The sequence below is a fragment of the Podarcis vaucheri genome, assembly GCF_965113315.1.
Source record: "Podarcis vaucheri genome assembly, chromosome: 8".
Lineage (NCBI taxonomy): Eukaryota > Metazoa > Chordata > Lepidosauria > Squamata > Lacertidae > Podarcis > Podarcis vaucheri.
The window spans coordinates 5351825-5370673 of record NC_138766.1 but is presented as its reverse complement, the minus strand read 5'-3'; the positions used below and the strand labels follow the sequence as shown (position 1 = coordinate 5370673).

Below are 18849 nucleotides of genomic sequence, written 5' to 3'. Positions count from 1 at the left end.
CATTTGATATACCTCGCTTCTTCAATATTCTCTATGGACTCAAGTATCCTATTACTGCATATTTTAATTATGGGTGTTTATCTTTTAAAAGTTTTAAACAATTATATTAATTGTGCGCCCGAATTATAGTTGTTTATATTTTAATGCTTGCGTGACATTGGTTTTGAAACTTGTAAACTGCTTAGAAGGCTATTTTGGCATTAAGCAGTATAAATAATAATTCTTACCTATTATTTCTAAGTCTGTTGGTTCTCCCACTGAGTGTCATGTAAGTTTGGACTTACAATCATAGTCATATTGGAGCCCAATATCAAATACTGAGTATAATATACAACTTTACTCATGGCAAAGTTGTGGAAGGATTAAAAATTTACGGATTGTTGTACGTTGAAAGAGAACTATATGAAAATGATGTGTCGTTGGTATTTGACTCCTATAAGATTCGCAAAAATGTATAAAAACACTTTCAACTTACATTGGAAGTGTAAGGAAAAAGAAGGCACACTGTACCACATGTGGTGGACATGCAAAATAACAAAATAATTCTGGGAAATGATATATAATGAATTGAAAAAAATGTTTAAGATAACCTTTGTCAAAAAGCCAGAAGTTTTCTTATTAGGAATAATAGGTGATGAAATACCAAAGGATTTGAAAAGACTGTTTATGCATGCATCAAGAGAAGCAAGAATGCTTTTTCCCCAGAGATGGAAGGAAAAGAAAGTCCCAACCAAAGAAGAATGGATAACCAAGATGATGGACTTTGCCGAAATGGCAAAAATGACCATGAAAATCAGACACCAAGATGAGAAGAAAATTACCGTAGTAAAGAATGGGGGGAAATTATAGAGTACCTTAAAGATCACTGTAGATATTTAAAAACATTAGCAGGATTGTTATAACATTTATAATGTAATAAGGTTAAAGATAAAAGTGGTTATAAAATGAATTTGGAAAATGTAATTAGATGCAGTAGAAAGAATAGACAAATATTTGAAACCAGGGGGGAAGGGGGAAGTCCGAAGATTCAAGTAATCTCAGATGTGTGAAATTTGAAAATTATTTAAATATAAATAATGCTGTTAATGCACTCATCTCGCTTTACTGGCCGAGGGAGCTGGCGTACAGCTTCCGGGTCATGTGGCCAGCATAACTAAGCCGCTTGTGGCGAACCAGAGCAGCACACGGAAATGCTGTGTACCTTCCTACCGGGGCGGTACCTATTTATCTACTTGCACTCTGACGTGCTTTCGAACTGCTAGGTTGGCAGGAATTGATGTCCTTATCCTTCAACAATTTGTCCCATCCTTTTTTAAAGCCATCCAATCTGGCTGAAGCCCACACACATGCACAAAGTTGTGTGCTGGTTTGAGGATGACGCATGAGAACATTTAAATCAGCAGTTCTCAACCTGTGGGTCCCCAGATGTTGTTGGACTACAAATCCCATCATCCCTGAGCTCTGGCCTTGCTAGCTAGGGGTGATGAGAGTTGTAGTTCAACAACATCTGGGGACCCACAGGTTGAGAAAAGCTGGTTTAAATGGTTACATGCATTTTAAATAGTGCTTTTGCCGGGTTGGAAGTGAAACTCCATTTTGCAGATTTGACGTACAGATCTGAATCTTCACATTTTACATTAAGTGATAATATTCACTGTTAACTTATGATGGCATCTATTTTGTCTAAGTTTGAACCATTAAGATGACGTGTTAAACCTTTCCAGTAGGATCTCTGCCAGGAGGCAGTTCTTCATTTTTGGTGGCAAAAATCATTCAAGCTGGTTCGGTGCAAAGCAAAACACCAGCATTTAAAACCCGAACAAAACCTTCTAGGATACCCCAAGTGTTAAGGCACAGCGGACATGCACACGTTGTAGCTTATTTTGGAAGGAATAAACAAAGAGCCATGGAAAAACCGAGTTACAGAAATGAGAACTAACAAGGTAGAAGTTTGGAGTGCAAATTCTGGCCCCTTCTGGAGCCTCAGCCCAAGCCCCTCCTTGCACATCATCTGCCAGCCTCGGTCACCTAGAATGGTGGGCGGCTGCTGTGTGATTCCTAGACCAAGTAATCAGATGGAGCGAAGCTGTTTTGCTAAGCTCCATTATTGATGGGCTGGCAGATGGTAATCAGATTTCCTGACCAAGTGTCCCTTAGTTAGGCTAAAAAGAATTTGAGAGCTCACCTCCCTCCTGTTGAAAGTAGTGGCTAACATTCCATTGGCTTCAAGCAGAGCCTCACAGAGACCAGTAGGTCCATTCTGCTAATTTGTAACGCACATTACAACAACCAAGACTTAAAAAGTTGCCTACCACACTTTGGTCGACTGTTCTTTCTTAACTGAAGATCCTCTTATGTAAGCAATCTGTCCTTGTCTCCTCTCTGTAGTTGCTTACTTGGACAGAGCTGTACAGTGCAGAGCTGAAACAAGGTAACAGATTAGAAATTTAATACATTTCAGATTTAAAATTCTTTAGAATTCTGAAATTATGGCTTTGAGATATATCTTCTTTTTTTTAAGTACAGTGGTACCTTGGTTTAAGAACAGCTTAGTCTATGAACAACTAGGATTAAGAACGCTGCAAACCCGGAAGTAGGTGTTGTGGTTTGTGAACTTTGTCTTGGAATAAGAACATATTTCGCTTCCTGTTAAGTGTGTTCCATTTGGAAATTGAGTCCTCCGCTGCTATGGGAAAGCACACCTTGGTTTAAGAACACTTTGGTTTAAGAACGGACTTCCAGACAGGATTAAGTTCGTAAACCAAGGTACCATTGTAATGTGTTCTAAGATAATGTTTTAAGTATCAACTTGCTGGCTCCTTGCTTCTAGCCCCACAGCACGCTTAACTGCTGATGTTGGGGTAGAAATCAAATTACGAGAATATGCATTTGAATTTCTGCAAGCAAATTAAGAGTTAGGAGATTTTGCTTGAATATCTCCCTTGAAAACCCATTATCACTCTAATGTAAAGTAAACATATCTCCTTCCAAGCAACTATAATGGCTTCTTCCTGTCTACCACAGAGAAGGCAAGGGCATTTTCAAGAACAGTCCCCCTGTTTGCTACACTATGCTGTTATGTACCGTATTTTTCGCTCTATAACACGCACCCGACTATAACACGCACGTAGTTTTTAGAGGAGGAAAATCCATAGGCATGCCACCCGTAGGCATTCCCTCCATAACACGCACAGACATTTCCCCTTACTTTCTAGGAGGAAAAAAGTGAGTGTTATGGTGCAAAAAATACGGTAATCAGCACTAACAGCACCACCTACTGCCAGTTTATAAGTATCACAAACATTATGCTACTATAGCAGGCGGGTGGTGGGGCGAGAGCGCCTTTGTGGAGTTAGACATTTAAAGAAGTCTGCCCCCTGGGGCCAGAGAGCCAGGCACAGAAAACTCCTTCTAGGATGGCATCCAATTCAATTATAATTTGCCCCAAGTTGCATCACATCACCAAAAGTATTCATGGAATGGATAACTATGCCCAAAAGATCAAGCCTTTAAGGAACAACATGAAGGTGATCAGTTCAGGCAGGTAGGCTGGTGCAAAACAGGCTGGTACTGCGGATAACATTATTATTGTTTACTCAATGTTATTTCCTGCTCTTCTCCGTTAGATCCCAAGATCCGTTTACCAACTAATTAAAATTCAATATTAAAAACAGTTCAAAACTGTAAGTCACAGGGTTCCTGAAAACACACATTCAGTTGTCAAAGACCAAGGTGAGAGGAATAGGAAGGACACACTAAGGAACGGTGCCAGACACGCTTAGTGATGTGAGAATATTTTCTCCTAGAAAGTTCTCCAGAAAATATTCTCCACAAACTGTAAATTCTAAGGAAAGAACCAATTTTACAACACACATTTAAAAAATCTAGTAAATAATAAGTCAAGCTGTGATATTGCCAGTGTAAGTAATGAATAATGATTTTTTTGATCCAGTTACCGTATTTTTCACCCTATAGGACGCACTTTTCCCCCTCCAAAAATGAAGGGGGAATGTGTGTGCGTCCTATGGGGCGAATGCAGGCTTTCGCTGAAGCCTGGAAAGCGAGAGGGGTCGGTGCGCACCGACCCCTCTCGCTCTCCAGGCTTCAGGAGAGCCGTAGCGCCAGCCCCACAAGGTCGGGGGACAGTGGGGAGGCGGAACGTTGCCATCCTGCTGTCTCCCGATGTGGTTTGGAGGCTGACGGTGGGGAGGCGCGTGCTTCTCCCCGCCGCCAGCCCCGCAAGCTCCAGGGACAGCTGGGAGGCGCAGCGCGTCTTCCCGCTGTCCCCGGACCTGGTCTGCAGGCGGGCGGCAGGGAGAAGAGCGCTTCTCCCCGCTGCCGGCCCCACAAGCGCCTGGGGGGGAAATATTTTTTTTTCTTTATTTCCCCCCAAAAAAACTGGGTGCGTCCTATGGGCCGGAAAATACGGTACATTATTGGGCATTGTGTCATTCACCATTGGCAGTTCTGAAATGTGAGCTACAGAAAACATTTTTTTTTCTTTTTTAGTTTTAAACATGCTATTCATTTAATTTGATGAACATTTGAATTCGTATGTATTTCAACCATATGTAATAGCCTTTTTCCTATTTTGGTGTGACCTTATTCTTAGCAATTCTATACCCTTGGTCATACAGTGTGGGGTGTTTTTTTTTTTTACAGAAAGTAGCTTTAATGCATTATACCAGGCATAGGCAAACTCCGGCCCTCCAGATGTTTGGGACTACAATTCCCATCATCTCATCATTAGCTAGGGATGATGGGAATTGTAGTCCCAAACATCTGGAGGGCCAGAGTTTGCCTATACAGTACCTGCTTTATACACTTAAAGTACCTAGGCCTATACAATTTTGTGTAACAGCATGTGAGGTGGCCTTGATTTAAACAGTTGACATTTCTGTATGTAGATATGATTATTAAAGAACATACTCATGTAGTGGACCTGAGATGAGATTTTTTTATACTGTATTCCTTTTATTTTAAAAGTCATACATACACAACATAATTAGAATTCAAGTTGATGGTAAATATATGGTAAGTGGCTGGCCTAGTGATTAACGTGAGTCATTCGTGTTGAATTTTCAATTTCAAGTTTGGTGCAAAAAATCAAAGAATGGAATTCCCGGCATTGCCCCATTGAATAAACATATCTTTACAGTTTTTGGTTTCCATCTGAACAAGTTTACCCATGAATAAACATGTATATTAACTAATTATATCATTTTCAATGCATTAAAATGAATATTCTCCTATTTTAAATGAAAATTCTCTAATATTCTCATTAATCGAGAATATTCTCGAGAATTTAACATCACTAGACGCATTTCTGTGGGGAGAGAATTGCACAGCCCAGGAGCTGGCATGGAGACTGCCCTCTCCCAAACTGCCCAAGGGCACCTCAGAGGATCTGATCCCCCAGAGAGAATGTGGGGAAGGAGGCCATCTTTCAGGTATCTAGCGCCCAGGTCATTTAGGGCTTTAAATACTCATATGAGCACCTGCTTGCCAGTTTTCTTCTTTTTTTAATTTAATTTTTATTACAGATTTTCTTGTATAGCAAAGGTACATTTAGCATCTCTGTTTTCAATTCATAGTCTTTTTTCACAGTTCAGTTCCATTCTGTGTGAGACACTGCTGTTGCAGACATCATATGCGACCGGGGGGGGGGGGAGAGGCAGGGAGAGAGAGCAAGGGAGAAAGAAGGGGAGATACTGATCTTTCATTCTATTGCATAGTGTTTGTGCAGGGCTTCTGTGTCAGGGTCACGTGAGCAGGTCCTTTATTTATTTATTTATTCATTCATTCATTCATTCATTCATTCTTGTTGGCAGTGCAAGAGATTAGAGGGTCTGTACATGGTTGGTACATTCAGTTGGTTGCAGTCTGGTTTGTCTGTATGTGTGACACGGTGGGGTGGGGGATTGGGTCAGATTAGCCATATCGATTTGTACGCTGTTGGAGGGGTCAGGTCATTGTCCTGTTGAGCTGCATATGTGATAAAGGGGAGCCACACTGGTATGAAGGCATCCTCTTTTGCTTGTGCCTGTGCTAATTTAATTTTGTTGGTTAACTTTCCTAGCAGGGCAGTTTCCCACACAATTTGGTACCAGTCATGCCCACCAGGCAGAGAAAAATACAAAGCAATGCCAGGCTGAATGTATGTATCTGGGGTTGAAGACCAAAGGCAGACTGGCTGGCCTAGCGTTGTTAAAGACGAGGTTGCCAACTGATCAAAAAGAAACTTGCCCGGCCTGCTCTGTAACTCAGTTAGGAGGTAGATCTTTGGACGGAGTGAATTTGAGCACTATCATTTGTCAATGTTTACAGGTGAAGCTTATGTTAAAAACAGAACCACCCTGGCAGGAGTTTGAACTCTGCTACTAAATTTTACAGTGGTGCCTTGCAAGACGAAATTAATCCGTTCCGCGAGTCTCTTCGTCTAGCGGTTTTTTCGTCTTGCGAAGCAACCCTATTAGCGGCTTAGCGGATTAGCGCTATTAGCGGTTTAGCGGCTATTAAAGGATTAGCGGATAAGCGGCTAAAAGGCTATTAGCGGCTTAGCGGCTTGGAAAAAGGGGGGGGCGAAAAAAAATCGGAACACTTGCAAGACGTTTTCGTCTTGCAAAGCAAGCCCATAGGGAAAATCGTCTTGCGAAGCAGCTCAAAAATGGAAAACCCTTTCGTCTAGCGGGTTTTCCGTCTTGCGAGGCATTCGTCTTGCGGGACACTACTGTATACGTAATTCTATTGTGCTTCTCTCTGATCTTACATTTCTTTCTGAACAAATAATGTTTCTGACTGGTAGCTAAAAAACTTACCCATGATGTTCCGTGACTCTAGCTTAAAGTTATCGGTGAAAAAATAAAATAAAAGCTTTGTCCTTTGCCAGAACACGCTATCACCTTAGACACCTGTATCTTCCTAAGAGTTGGGACTGCAACAGTTTAAGTGCTGTTTTGGCTTCATGGCAAAACTGTATCTGTTATCATCTAACAGTGATGGCAGCAGATGGTGAGGTTAAGGAGATTAAGAGTAGGAAGTCTAAAGTACATCACATCCAGCTCTCGGCCTGTCAGACCTCCATTTTGGGAGACAGAGCTAATGGTCATTGCACACTTCCAGGCATTCAAAGATAAACCATCCTGTTTTACTCAACCAGTTTCAACTAAGATGAAAGGGTCATGCCCAGCTCCATATCCCAGACTAGAGGATCAGATACACAGGTTGTGGAAGGACACACGTTTCAGATGTGACCTCTATATTATGGGATGTGCTCCCTGACCGTATGGTCCAGCATCACATCTCCTACCCAGCATACAGAAAAGCATCCTAGAGATTCCCCGATTTTCTCTTTACAGTAGTGGTCCTTGTGGCTAACATTACAACATCATCATCATCATCAGAACTACATCAGAAATAGGAAACTAGCCAAGGAGACTGTTGTAGCACCAGATGACAAATAAGTAAAATAACTACAGAAAGAAAATAGGGAGATTGCAAAGAAACTGGACGAATTATTGGCATTAGTCTTCACAGCAAAAGATAACTGATGACATACCGACACATGGATTGCTCTTTCCTGCTAGGACATTGGAAGAATTATACATGGAATAAAAGAAGTAACAAAAGATGAAGTTCTACAGAAAATTGATAAAACAAAAAACCAGGTATGGATGATATACTCCGGAGAATTTTGAAAGAATTCAGATGTAACATTGTTGATTATCTAACAAAAAATATGCAACCTGTCCGTGGCTTTCATACCATAAGATTGGAAAGTAGCCCATTTCACACCAATATTGAAACGGTGTTCTGGGGAAAGCCAGGAAATCACAGATCCATGCACCTGATGTGCTTCGCAAGTAAACTGGTAGAAAGCACTACTAATTTTTTTAATAATAATAATAAAACAGTGCTTGAAGAGAAATCAGCAGGACTTCTACTATGGGGTGTATGGTCCAACCAACATTTTTTAATTGTCTGAAGTGGTTCTCAAGCATGTCCATCAGCTCACCTCTATCTATATAGTTTTTGATGAGGTTCCTCACCAGAACTTGCTGAATAAACAGGATGACTTATCTTATGGACTGACACTTGATCAAAGAAACAGGAAACAGAGGGTGGAAATAAATGGACAGTTCTTGAAACATAAGCTTTGCAGTCCCCAAGAGTTATACTGGAATTACAGTGGTACCTCGAGTTACAAACGCCTCAGGTTACAAACGCTTCAGGTTACAAACTCTGCTAACCTGGAAGAGTTACCTTGAGTTGAGAACTTTGCCCCAGGATGAGAACGGAAATCGTGTGCCGCCAGCGCAGCGGCAGCAAGAGGCCCCATTAGCGAAAGCACGCCTCTTATTAAGAACAGTTTCAGGTTAAGAACGGACCTCCAGAACACATTAAGTTCGTAACTAGAGGTACCACTGTACTTCACATGTTCTATCAGCTCTGTGAGTTGCCTCCATGGAAGGCCTTTGACACTCAAGAGATACCGTAGTTTTTGCACCATTAACACTCACTTTTTTCCTCCTAGAAAGTAAGGGGAAATGTCTGCGCGTGTTATGGAGGGAATGCCTACGGGTGGCAGGGGATCTGCTGCAGTCGTGAGCAGAGGATCCATGGTTCCCCTTCCTTCCCTCCTCCATGGCTCGCTTTGAAACAGCAAAGCGGGAGAAGAGCCGCTGAGTGGGGAGGAGAGAGGGACAGAGAGCCTGCTTCTTTAAAGGAGCAAAGCGGGAGAGGAGAGGAGCCTTCTCCCCTTAAACCCCTCTTCTTCATTATTAGCAGCATCCTTCTCCACCCACCCCACGCGTGCTCCTTGTCCCTTGAGTGCTTTTCCTTCCCTCCCCACTTAAAACGTGGTTACAAAGCACGGGTCCACATGGATCCTCAGGATTTTTGCACTGGGTCACCACAAATTCACCATCATATCACATAGCATGTCCATGGCTACATATTGCACCAAAAAAATCACGCACCCACTGTTGCCTGGGTGGTGCAAAAATGTGGTTACAAAGCATGGATCCACATGGATCCTCAGGATTTTTGCATTGGGCTACTCCAAACTCACTGTCACATCACATGTCTGTGGCCACAGCATGAACCACAAAAATCATACATCCACTGTTTCGTTTAGAATATTTTTTTTCTTGTTTTCCTCCTCTAAAAACTATGTGCGTGCTATGGTCGGGTGCGTGTTATAGAGCGAAAAATACGGTATATATTTCAGGCAGAGCGAACCAGGACAATGCAGCTTGTTTGCTCTGCTCAGCTGGGGGTTGGGAAGGCGCCTGCCTCCCAGCTGAGCCTTAACCTGCGCTGGGGGTCACTCATCTGGGGGGCAGGAGCAGTTTAAAGAAGCCGAGGGAGGAACAAGCTGTATTGGCCCCACATTCCAGCCTGCTCCTCCATATGAGGGGCAGAGCGATGGCAGTTTCACCCAGCAGCAGATCACAGGTGAAAGCACTGCTGCTCCAGAGTCCCTCCAGGTTGAAAGCAGGCTTGACAAACAACTAAATGGCACCATGAGCAAAACCCTTGAGAGGGAGAGAAATTCTGTGTTAGAGGATTGGGCCTGATATTGTCAACAGCTCAGGAATGCAAATACTGTATTAATGGTTTCAGAAATCCATCAAAGCAATGCAGAATCTGTAGACAAAAGTCAAAATACTTTCTTTTCACCAAACCTGTTAATAAGAACAACTGCAGTCAAAGAAAATGAGTTTTGCCTGTGCCTCACATCTTCTACATTGAAAATGACTATTCGTGGTAATCTTAAATGAATTATCACATCGGCAACTTTAAAAGTACTCAGTGCTTTCAAGTAAAATGAAGGGGACATTTTTGTTTATTGTTGACAGATGCCAGATTAACTACCTTTTAACATATTTTAACCACCCCTTTTGTTTTGCAAACAAGGGGGCTGAAGAAGAGAAACAGAGCAGAAATTTCCCACTCTTCCAAGGAAAAAACTGCCGAAGAATAAGTTTGCTCTAGAATTTATTTTTTGAGAACACACCAGGTTAAGTACAGGTACCTCGGATTAAGAACTTAATTTGTTCTGGAGGTCTGTTCTTAACCTGAAACTGTTCTTAACCAGAAGCACCACTTTAGCTAATGAGGCCTTCCCGCTGCCGCTGTGCTGCCGCTGCACGATTTCTGTTCTCATCCTGAAGCAAAGTTCTTAACCCAAGGTACTATTTTTGGGTTAGCGGAGTCTGTAACCTGAAGCGTCTGTAACCTGAAGCGTCTGTAACCTGAAGCGTCTGTAACCCGAGGTACCACTGTACTGCCAAACCAAAGACCAGATTCAATAGAATAGAAAGGAGTGAGCAAAATTTCCACAACCAAGAGTGGGGATATTACTTCAGCCCCTTGACCAGAACTACAGGAAAGCCAGCAACCACTCTTCTAAAGCTGTTTGACACTTGGGGGGGGGGGGGAGAGATAAGCTTTGGGCCAAAATGCAGCGTATAGATAAACCATGACATAACAAAGAATGAGGCAAGGATGATGATAATGAAGCAGGAGCCAGAATTATCTGTGTGGGTTTCTGGCACAGCACTGCGTCCCTCTTCACACTAGGCTGCCATGACTGCCCCTCTAATCCTGAACATTGAGAGGTGGCCAAAAAGGAAAGTCCCCTCCCCTCATCCCACCTGTATCATGCCAGATACAGCAAACTTTTTCAGCAGGGGGCCGGTCCACTGTCCCTCAGACCTTGTGGTGGGGCTGGACTATATGGGGGTGGTGATCGAATTCCCATGCCCACAAATAACCCAGAGATGCATTTTAAGTAAAAGCACACATTCTACTCATGTAAAAACACGCTGATTCCCGGACCGTCCCGGGGCCGGACTGAGAAGGCGAGTGGGCCACATCCGGCCCCCGGGCCTTAGTTTGCCTACCCATGTGCCAGACCTTAGGCAGCTCTGCCTGGGGGTATCAGGAACTGCAGCAATGCTTTGAGCAAGAAAATGAAAGCCCAATAATATGCAATACCAACAAAACTGATTGTGCACTCGAGTACCTTGAAGAAACGCTGGCATTGGGGAGCCACACACGTGCCACCAGGGTTATGCCAATGTAACCCTGGCAAACCTCCATTAGCAGAGCAGCCAGACTTGGGCAGAGCTGGGAAAGGAGGAGGTTGGTAACCTCAACTCCCTGACATAACAGTCCTGTCTCCAGGGACAGCATAACATGACTCCAGCAAGGAAGAGTCACATAAATTATTTCCTTTCAGAGCCCAAAATAACGTTCCCATCGCTTCCCACGCAGCCACAACTGAACTTAAGATTTCATCGAATTATTATTATTATATTTATTTATATCCCACCTTTTCCTAAGGTTGGGACTCAAAGAGGCTCACACAAATGAGTGAGCAACAGTGATAAAATACAAAAAGCTAAAAGCATATAAAAGATAATGGCCAAAAAGTAACTCAACTCTTAATAGAATTAAAACAATATTAAACACAAATCTAGTAAAATACAGATAATAATAAAAACAGCACTAGTAAAGCCCTTTCCTTAATGCAAACTCTGTAGTTGGTCACAGCTCAGCCTGCAATATATAAACCCCAGACAGGTAAACCAAATCGCATGTAATCAGTAAATAAACATGTTAAAAAATAGCAAGTGAGACTGTGTTGGGCTACATCACTGGCCTCATGCCTAGAGCGCACAAAGGGGAACTCTGGTGAAAAGGGACTTTGTACAAACAGCCTGGCTTGAGATCCATGTGCTCTTCCAACACTTGTGAACACTGATTTTTCTAAAGCCTGTAAGACAGGGTGGAGAAGCTCCATCTTGTAGACCCCATGACGACCTACATGGGTTGCAATTTGTCCTAAGAAGCTGCTTTCGCCAAACCACACCCACCTGCGCCACACCCAGAGCCAGCCCAATGCAGTTTGGCACCTGAGGCAAAGCACAAAATGGCGTCCTCCTCTCTGCCAGGGAAGGGGTGAGTGAAGATCTACAAGCACGGAATAAAGATCCACACTGGGGTCTGCTGTACCTGTGGGTCCTGCCGCATGAGGCAGTTGCCTCACCTTGCCTCATGGGTAGCCAGCCCTGCCCACACCTGCTGATATCCGCTATGAGGCAGGCAAGAACATGGCTTCATAATGGGGCTTGCTAACAAAGCTGTCTGGAGTCAACTGTGAGCTCCACTGAAACTGGCTGCACATCAAGAACTTTCTAGTGCAGCTGAGACAGCACAGCTCTTTCAAGCACCAACATCACCCAGTTGTGAGCAACTGTGCTTTCCAAATACTATGGAAGCACCTGCAAGGGGTTTAAAAGTACCAACGATCAGCTGATCACCAGCGGTTGCAAAGGGTTGTGCATTTGCCATAAACCATGAGGTTAAAGGAAAATGAGTTGCCTGACGTCATTGTACTGTCAAGTGATTGACAGGCTGATGGTGCTGTCGATCTGTCAAAGTTGGCCCATGGGTGGAGGAGTATACCATCCCCGCTGCAAGGCTTACAGATCTTGAAGTCCTGAGACACAAAACAGTGAACAGGAATGTCCCCAGAACTCCTGCAAACTGGGGGAAGGACTAGCATTCCACACAGGTAAGCAAGCAGGGAGCATTCAATATGCATAATACACAGGACAGTGACTCAATACTCTACAGTGGTATCATTCTTTAAGAACAGCTTAGTTTATGAACAACTTGGATTAAGTACACTGCAAACCCAGAAGTACAGTGGTACTTCGGGTTAAGAACTTAATTCGTTCCAGAGGTCTGTTCTTAACCTGAAACTGTTCTTAACCTGAAACACCGCTTTAGCTAATGGGGCCTCCTGCTGCCACCGCACTGCCAAAGCATGATTTCTGTTCTCATCCTGAAGCAAAGTTCTTAACCCGAGGTAATATTTCTGGGTTAGCGGAGTCTGTAACCTGAAGCGTATGTAACCCGAGGTACCACTGTAGGTGTTTTGGTTTGTGAACTTTGCCTTGGAAGCATAACATGTTCCACTTCCTTTTGAGTGTGTTCCATTTGGAAATTGAGTCCCCCGTTGCTATGGGAAAGCACACCTTGGTTTAAGAACGCTTTGGTTTAAGAACGGACTTCCAGAACAGATTAAGCTTGTAACCCAAGGTACAGTGGTGCCCCGCAAGATGAATGCCTCGCAAGACGGAAAACTCGCTAGATGAAAGAGTTTTCCGTTTTGGAGGTGCTTCGCAAAACAAATCTCCTATGGGCTTGCTTCGCAAGACGAAAATGTCTTGCGAGTTCCTGCGGGGGTTTTTTCCTTCCCCCCCCTTTTTCTAAGCCGCTTATCAGCTGATCCGATAAGCCGATAAGCCGCTAAAAGCCGCTAAAAGCCGCTAATAGCGCGAATCCGCTAATCCGTCAATGGGCTTGCTTCGCAAGACGAAAAAACCGCTAGACGAAGAGAATCACAGAACGGATTCTTTTCGTCTTGCGAGGCACCACTGTACTACTGGATACAGAAAAGTGGGAAGGGAGCTGTTGGGCATAAAATATATAACATGCAAGAAAACGAAGACTAGTCACTGAACAGTCACTCCAGTAACTGCAGGGACCATGATCTTTCGAAAACAATGAGCATGTTCAATGTCAACATTCCTGAGAAGCCCAGGGCTCCATTACAGTTACTTGGGCTTAGCCTGAAGTAAAAGAGACGGTCTCCTCTTCAGCGCTCTCCAAGATGGTTCAGAGCACTCTCTTTAGAGCACTTAGGTCTCCATTCCATCCATACAGACATCCACATTACAAAGCCACCAAGATTTGCACACCAAGTCACTGAATGCGCACTTTAAAAAGGCAAGACTAATGTAAGACACAACTCATTTTGCAATTGTAACACAGAGAGAAACAAGTACTGTATAAATAGCAATAGGGAAGAAAACCTTTCCTGAGGAGTCAAACCGTGAGCCTGTATTCGGAATGCTTTGCATACTTCTGGTTATCAGATTATAGCTGAAGAAAGTACAGCAATGACACCCATGGCCAGCAGTTGCAGTCATTCACTGAAGCCACACTTACTAGGTCAAAGGTTTCCAAAAAGAACAGGCACAACAGCGACAGGATGAGCACACTCCTAAAAGATACCCCACCATTCCAGTTCTACAATACTGTGTGGATTCAGCGTAATAGATGGAGTCTGGAACACAACCCTCTCAATCCTGCTGTGTCAATTCAAGGAACTTAGCTGGAATCTACTTGGACCTCCACAGGTGAAAGGCAACAATGACTGAGAGAAGAACAAAAAAGTACTTTCCTACTGTTAGGATGAGAAGCCAAACTAACAAGTTATCCACCTTTGGCTAAACACACTATCTGGGAGAATCCATGTAATTATTAGCAACTTAAGTCAACAGACTACTGATTCAATGGAATTAAGCTAAGTCTGCCTTTTCAATTTTGCAAACACTCATGAAACTTTGAGTTCAAATTTTTGTTGCTTTGTCAAGCTCCATTCACACAACTGCTTCGGTCCAGGGGAGCTTGCAGCCCTGCTTGACACACAGATCACATGAAGCCTTGAGCATAAATTCATCAGCTTGGGGCAGCTGAGGATTTTAATTAGCCAATGTTGACTTTTGGCCATGCTTTCATGGGCTGAGGCAGTCATGCAACCACCAACAGGCACACAGAGAATCCTGTTTTGATGTTTAAACACAAGCATTCCAGAAAGGCCATAGCAAATGTCACAACCCAGGCCACATTAGCACTGACTGACAGTCATACAGTCGTTGGAGCCTGTGACAGCACAGCAGTAAGGGAAGGCGGGCCGATTAAAACCCATGCCCCACAAATTACACCATGTGACTGCCTAGCACAGGGGTCTGCAACCTTTAAGACAAAAAGAGCCACTTGGACCCGTTTCCGAAGAAAAACAACAACTGGGAGCCGCAAAACCATTGCGACATTTAAAGCATGCGCGCCGCTGCCCTCCGATCTGACAGCGGGCAGGAAGGTGACGTTGGGACGGTGCGTGACTAACGCACGCACCGCCCCCATGCGACATCACAGCCAGTACAGCGCCCGCCACAGTGGGGAGTGTCGGGGCGCACAATGCGCCTCCTTCCCTCGCTAGTATCCGCCCCAGAGCCGCAGCAAAGGTGTAAAAGAGCCACATGCGGCTCCGGAGCCGCAGGTTGCAGACCCCTGGTTTAGCAGAACCAGCCAAATGCATCCACCATTTTTACTGCCCTCATTCTTCAACAACTGCTCAGGGAAATTTTCCTTTTCTGTTTTTTCCCCCCCAAAAGATATTTATTAAAGTTTTTTTAAAATGTAACAATGAAAAAAATAAAAAGAAACAAAATACAAAATACAACATAAAAACAGTTAAAAAACAAATAATTTTCCATAATATATCTTCCTTACGCTTATTTCCCCAGACCTCCTCATACCTCCCTTCTTTGTATTCCACTTCAATTTGTTAGTTCAGCAAATCCTTACCATTAAGCTTTTACCCATTTATAAACCTTTTTTTTCGTATCTCCTAAAGCATTACAGCTGGAAACCCCTTAGTTTCTATCCAACATCCTTCTAACATTCATTAACTTTACAATATTTCTGTAAATAGTCTTTAAATTTCTTCCAGTCTTCTTTCACCAACTCTTCTCCCTGGTCTCGGATTCTGCCAGTCATTTCTGCCAATATCCCGTCAGAAGTCTGCTCAAAAGAAATGAAATCATACTTTACAGTTGCTGTATCTAGGCCTAACCAAATTTGGGAAGCACAAGTTGTCTGATATGCAATGTTAAAGGTAAAGGGACCCCTGACCATTAGGTCCAGTCATGACTGACTCTGGTTTACACATAGGCACACAAACCCATTTCGCTTTATTGGCCGAGGGAGCCGGCCTTCGTCTGTAGACAGCCATGTGGCCAGCATGACTAAGCCGCTTCTGGCGAACCAGAGCAGCGCACGGAAACGCCGTTTACCTTCCTGCCGGAGTGGTACCTATTTATCTACTTGCCCTCTGACGTGCTTTCGAAATGCTAGGTTGGTAGGAGCAAGGACCGAGCAATGGGAGCTCACCCCGTCACGGGCATTCGAACCGCCAACCTTCTGCTCGGCAAGTCCTAGGCTCTGTGGTTTAACCCACAGTGCCACCTGTGTCCAGATATGCAATGTTATGGATATGCAAATTGTGGATTTATGAAGCAGACATCTGGGCAGAGCAATCCTAACCCCTACTCTGTGGTGTAGGGATAGGATGATGCGGAATGTCCCCTCTAGGGCAGGAATGGCCAAACTCAGCCCTCCAGATGTTTTGGGACTACAACTCCCATCATCACTACCTAACAGGACCAAGGGTCAGGGATGATGGGAATTGTAGTCTAAAACAGCTGGAGGGCCAAGTTTGGCCATGCCTGTTCTAGGGCCTCCGCTGGTGGTGTGGACCTTCACTCAGGTGCTGCTGCACCCACTGAAAAGTCTAGTTAACCTAAAGCCCCAAAGAAGAGCATTACACTGCCTAGAATTGGTGTGCTACACACATACGCACACACTCCCCTAAAAGCTGGACTAGATTATAGGGCTGCTGTGGAAAATCTGCTATTCCACATCACCCCAGCCCCAGTTAGGATTGCTTCCTTAATTATTAGCATGATGAACTTCCAGTATTTCCAACAGGTGCTTTACCTGTGCAGCAAAAAGAATCAGTAGGACTGCCACCTACCCTTCAACAAATACGTCTGAGTGAGCCAGCCATTCAGCCATTGAACACTCCACAGTTTTGGCCCTAAGGGACCGCCAAGGCAGCTTTTTAAAAAATGAAAATACTATACAACCATTTTGAAGGGATTCCTTGCTCCACCCATTAATTTCCTTTGGGAATCTGTTGGGGGAATGAAAGGAGAGACACCCCTTGTCTGCGAAGAGATTAGCACTGCGGCAGTGCAGCAGGCATCCCTATTGAATCCCAAGAGACCCGCACTGTGACAGATGCTGGCCGCTGTCACAGAATTAATGTGTCAGAAGATGCTGGGGACCTTAAATGACTCAAATTTACGGGCTTTTCCATTGGCTGGCCATTTTTGAGGGTTGGAAAAGTCAACTAGATCCTGAAACGAAGCCCAACATCCTTCTCCAAGAGGGCTGCAATGCATGCCATAAATGAGCTGAACTCTTCTACGCCCCTTGCTATTTGAAGTCCAATTTATTTCAATGTGGAAGTAAGCACATCTTTCATTTTTTCTCTCCCCTTAATTAGAAGTGATTTGGTGAGATCCAGTATTCAACACAGAGAGAGAAATTCTGCTGAAATCACTGGACCTCCGATTATGACTTAGTACAGTATCACCCATAAACAGTGGCCCATGTATTTTTAAAAACTGGAATAATACTCTATATATACTTCTACACTTCCTTTTTTTTTTTTTTACTCTTCAACATTTCTGGAAATTTTACATCTCTAATTATATCCCAAGTGCCAGACTGGTCCTGATAAACAATCCCAAGTCCTTATTTTGCAAGCAAAAATTACTTCAATGTTCTTAGAAACATTATGTTAGTCAACCTATTCCCATAATTGCTCTAACAGCAAAATCTGGGAATTGTGGTTACAAACTTGAGGGTCAGAATGAGCAGAGGGATGGAATGAGCAGTGCACTGCCATTTTCAGAGACACAAAGTGAGGGTATGGTTTTAACTTATATTGGTGAAACATGTGCAAGCTTTCACTATATGTATATGGAACCCTTCAAAGGCAGAACAAGCCACCGATTCTCAGCAATACAGAAAATCAACTTTCTTGCATACTTGTTGAAGACAGACAGTCAGCAGTTCACAAAATTTTTACTGTAGCATCAAACTGGCATGGAGGGCAGTAGACACATCTCTAGCAAGAGGGAAAGGACCAAGTTGTCAAAAACTAGTTGTGGCCTCTTAGCAGGGGTTGTGACATGGCAAAGGCTGCCAGGGACTTTGCACTGCTGAAAATCAGACCCACAGCAACTTTGCCCTGCCTTACCTATGAACGCCTAGGCAGATGCTCTTGGCTGGAAAAGTTTATATATTGATAGAGTTGGCATGCCTGTCAATTGACCAGTCAAATACTGTCAAGTGGCATCGATTATAAAATGCAATCAAATATTGCCAAACAGTCAATCTAGTTGCCAGGCTGGAAGCTTCAAGCAGAGAGTTCTATGCCACTGCAGGAGCAAGCCTTCCTAACTACTAAGCAATGGGAAAAGTGGACGGACCCAGACTCAGAATATTGACTTGGGGTTTGTTTGTTTGTTTGCTTGCTTGCTTGCTTAACTTTTTCCATGGATTCACATGGATTGTTTCTGATATTTTTTTCCCCTCTATGGATTCATTAAGTAGCTCAACTGAGCTAAAGGGGTTGTGTGAAATATTTGGGGGTGTGTGGATGAGGTGGAAATGAGACTTAATGAACCATGTGACATAGAAAATCCGTTTTGCAAGCAAACAAGCCTGGACTTCTCATGTTGTTGTTTCCAAAATAGAGATGACTCATGTGACTTATAGCCCCATCCTTACAGCGTAAGTACCACGGAATATGTTCCAAACAAGTTTTCTTAAAATCATACAGTCAGAAGCATCCCTCAGTTCTGCTGCAGATATGATCTGGTTTCAGGTATTTGGTTGTGATGTATCAGTCAATGCTTGTTCACTCTTTCATGGCAGAGGTACTATGACATTATAACATCCACAACAGGCAGAAATTCAGGAGATTTGACTTTCCCTATCTGCATGTTGGGAAAAGACAGTTTCACTTCTGCCTGTTCTGCAGCTGTGAAAGGCACAGGTCCTTTGTCAACAAATACAGTAGAAACTCTGGCTGAAATTCCATTCTCAGTATACCTGTGACTTTTATGTGAGTACCCA

General features: G+C 43.5%; 1 protein-coding gene across 3 annotated transcripts in view; it reads right to left on the bottom strand.

The window, feature by feature from the left end:
• Positions 1 to 18849, bottom strand: part of CXXC5 (CXXC finger protein 5) — a 63613-nt gene that overhangs the window by 27106 nt on the left and 17658 nt on the right. For 2 of the 3 annotated variants that reach the window (XM_082234657.1, XM_082234659.1), the window contains exon 2: positions 2313 to 2421. The exons of the other annotated variant lie outside the window; for it this stretch is intronic. The gene's annotated coding sequence lies outside the window, so the exon portion shown is untranslated. The remainder of the gene's footprint in view (positions 1 to 2312; positions 2422 to 18849) is intronic. 3 annotated transcript variants of the gene reach the window in all.